Genomic DNA, 4,442 nt, shown 5'->3' with positions numbered 1-4,442 from the left:
GTGACGTGAAGGAAATTGACTACCAATAACAAATCAGCATCCAGTAAAACCCATCGCTGCCCCTGGCAACAAGGAGAAAACCGATTGGACAACGGGCTTGTTGGAGGTGTGGCCGCAGAAGGTTACACTATAAATATCACCACACCTCCCTCAGAGGTACTCGCTCTCTAAGTTGCGGCTCATGTTCAGACTCGGGCTGCGGCTCCGCACTGCCACAGAAAACGTCATGGAAGGCAAGTCCGAACTGAGGAGCATATACTGCCTGCAAGAGACACAAAACTGAGTCATTTCTATTGAGACCTGGACGTCCTCAATGACTGGGAAAAAATTAATTCTCCCATCAAAATAAACCCGGAGCCGTGGTGGCCTCGTTCCTTCTAAAAAATAAACTTTTAACAGTAATAATTCATTCCTTAATTTATATAGTGCACACAGGTTATACAGTAACTTTTAACATAATGCTAATGAGTCTGAAAGGCTCTAGTGGGTGCATCCGGAGCCCCTCAGTAATGGCTTTTCAAAGGCTGTTGCAATGAGCAGAACATGTCTCACTTACCCCTGTCTGTCTTGCTGCTAGATTATACAGGCTGATGGATAGCCTGCTCTGCTCATTGTTACAGCCTGTGATACTTCATTACCCACCACAGCCCCTAAGACTAAGCATAATTTTAGTTGATGTTAGAAGGAGGGAGGCCATGGATAACAAATATTAGAAGATTATCGCAGCAAAGACATACTGGTAACACCCGCACATCGCTGCCGTTAAAGCTGCCGGTGGAGTCTTCCAAAGGGGCTGTCTGGATTTAACCCATTCATTACTATGTGCTAATTGCACATTGTAATGAATGAGGAGGAAAATCTCCTTATACTGCCATATTGTAGTATGGCATTATATTATAGCATCAATCAGACAACCAAGGGTTAAAGTAACCTAGGGAGTGTGAAAAATAGTAAAACCAAAAAAAAGTTTTAAAAAAATTATAATTAAAAAAAACTAAAAATTCAAATCACCCCCCTTACCCTAGAACTTATATAAATATAAATAAACTGTAAAAATCATAAACACATTAGGTATCGCCGCGTCCAAAAATGCCCGACTTATCAAAAAATAATGTCACTTTTTCAGTGAGTTTAACCCAGTAATGGAAAATAGCGTCCGAATTTGAAAATGGCACTTTTTTGCCATCTTGAAAAATATAAAAAATTCTATAAAAAGTGATCAGAACGTCGCACAGTCCTAAAAATGGTAGCATTGAAAACTTTATCAAAAGTCGCAAAAAATGACACCATCCACACCTCCTACACCAAAGTATGAAAAAGTTATTAGCGTCAGAAGATGGCAAAATCTAAAAAAAAAAAATTTGTACAGGAGGTTTTAATTTTTGTAACTGTATGATAACATTATAAAACCTATACAAATTTGTTATCCCCATGATCATACCAACCCAAAGAATACAGTAGGCATGTCATTTGTGGCGCACAGTGAAAGCTGTAAAATCCAGGCCCAACAGAAAACGGTGCAAATGCGTTTTTTCACCAATTTTTTCCCCAATTCACAGTACATGGCATGGAAGAGGTACCTTCACTATGAAGTGCAATTTGTTACGCAGAAAACAAGCCGTCACAGAGCTCTTTACGTATACAAAAAAAGTTATAGATTTTTGATTGTGGGGAGTGAAAAATGGAAATGAAAAAACAAAAAAGGGCCCGGTCCTTAAAGAGTTAAATGACTATATCTTTGGAAACGCTTTAAATATCAAAACATTTTTTACTTTGTGAGACTCTTACTTGACGGGATAGTTTTATAAATTACATATTTTTTTTCTTTATAAAATTAGCCAATAAATGACTGCAAATGTGAAAAAAAGTTGTTTTTTTCAAATTTTTTCGATTAAAGTTTTTTAAATTCGTAATATTGAATAAACTTTGACCAAAATATGCTATATATCATTCCATCACCCTTTCCCCAAGTTCAGATATAGATGCAGCGGGTGCATTAACTTCTGCAAACTGTAAGTTAAGTCTTTCCTGCAGCTGCTTCTACATTCTCCCTTCAGCTGACAGGCAGGAGGAGGGCACTTCAAACGCCTATATCTCCCGAATCCTGGCACCTAGAAATTCTGGTGTCATATTAAACAGGAGAATCTCCCCAGTAAAATGATATATGGATTGTGTATGGATGCTTCACAGAACTGGAGATATCTACTCTTAGGCTACATTCACACTGCCGTTGCCTGCTGTCCCGTACTACGGTGGGCACATGCCGCCTCCCTCTATATAGACGACTATGGCACTCGGCGCTGTATGCCCAGAGAAGGTAGGACATGTCCTATCTTTTCACAGGGTGCGGAGCGCCGTACCACTCCCGTAGGACCCCTTGCACCCATTGCCGTCTAGTGTGGACGTATATAGGCCGTACATATGTCCGCCATACAGCAGTGTGAATGTAGCCTTAAAGTTATAAATGGAAATAGAAAGCTGTATATAAAATAAAATATTTTTACTACAAATCTAGTAAATATCCCTGGCTGCGTAAAGCATCCATACACAACCCTGATATCTTTATTGGGGAGATTCTGTTTACCGTATATACTTGTGTATAAGCCGAGTTTTTCAGCACAAAAAATGTGCTGAAAAACCTCACCTCGGCTTATACACGAGTCAATGATAAAAAAAAATTTAATACTCACCCTCCGGTGTCCCCAATGTTCCTCGCGGCACCTGGCGGCTCCCGGCGGCTCCCTGTGTTTCCTCTTCTGTCTTCTATCTTCTCTAGCCGGCAGAGTCGCGTCCATGCGATCTGCCGGCTGTCGCACACTACGACCAGAGTATGAAGTTTATTTTTTTTATTTGTATGCTACACGAAGGCAGGCTGTATCCTACACGGGGGCAGGCTGTATGCTGCAAGGGGCAGGCTGTATACTGCATGGGGGCAGGCTGTATACTACATGGGGCAGGCTGTATACTGCAGGGGGCAGGCTGTATACTACATGGGGAAGGCTGTATACTGCATGGGGGCAGGTTGTATACTACATGGGGCAGGCTGTATGCTACATGGGGGCAGGCTGTATACTACATGGGGGCAGGCTGCATGCTACATGGGGTCAGGCTGCATGCTACATGGGGGCAGGCTGTATGCTACAAGGGGGGAGGCTGTATGCTACACGGGGCAGGCTGTATGCTGCAAAGGGGCAGGCTGTATGCTGCAAGGGGCAGGCTGTAAACTGCATGGGGGCAGGCTGTATACTGCATGGGGGCAGGCTGTATACTGCATGGGGCCAGGCTGTATACTGCATGGGGGCAGGCTGTATGCTACATGGGGGCAGGCTGTATGCTACATGGGGGCAGGCTGTATGCTACATGGGGGCAGGCTGTATGCTACATGGAGGTAGGCTGTATGCTACACGGGGGGCAGGCTGTATGCTACACGGGGGCAGGCTGTATCCTACACGGGGCAGGCTGTATCCTACACGGGGCAGGCTGTATGTTACATGGGGGCAGGCTGTATGCTACACGGGGGCAGGCTGTATGCTACACGGGGGCATGCTGTATGCTACACGGGGGCAGGCTGTATACTGCATGGGGGCAGGCTGTATACTGCATGGGGGCAGGCTGTATACTGCATGGGGGCAGGCTGTATACTGCATGGGGGCAGGCTGTATACTGCATGGGGGCAGGCTGTATACTGCATGGGGGCAGGCTGTATACTACATGGGGCAGGCATTATGCTACATGGGGGCAGGCTGTATGCTACTGCGGGCAGGCTGTATACAACATGGGGGCAGGCTGTAGGCTACATGGGGGCAGGCTGTATGCTACATGGGGGCAGGCTGTATACTGCAAGGGGCAGGCTGTATACTACTTTGGGCTGGCTGTATACTACATGAGGGCTGGCTGTATACTACGTGGGGCTGGCTGGCTGTATACTACTACACGGGGGCTGGCTGTATCCTACATGGGGGCTGGCTGGCTGTATCCTACATGGGGGCTGGCTGGCTGTATACTACACCCCCGGCTTATACTCGAGTCAATAGGTTTTCCCAGTTTTCTATGGTAAAATTAGGGGTCTCGGCTTATACTCGAGTATATACAGTAATATAACACCAAAATTGTGTTTCTAGGTGCCAGGGTTCAGGAGATGTAGCTGTTTGAACTTGGCCACTGTCATGATGTTTATAAAATCATCCCCTACACATGTCTGTCTAGTCTGTGTCTGTGTTATTGTGACTGGTATATTTTTGTACCGTAATTGCTTCCCCATATGTCCCCATATGTCATGTAACCTGTATTGTGCTCTGTTGTGCAATGTCCTGTAACTGTTTTTATACAACCAAGGAACTAGCAACATGTAAGAATGCGCCTCTCAAAGTATTTATTTGTATCGTTAAACCCGTGTCTTACTGTGTAACAATTGCCTGAACACTATGTACAAAATGTTCCCC

This window comes from Engystomops pustulosus, chromosome 1, assembly GCF_040894005.1.
Source record: "Engystomops pustulosus chromosome 1, aEngPut4.maternal, whole genome shotgun sequence".
Taxonomy (NCBI): Eukaryota; Metazoa; Chordata; class Amphibia; order Anura; family Leptodactylidae; genus Engystomops; species Engystomops pustulosus.
Note: the sequence above shows the minus strand (reverse complement) of the source record.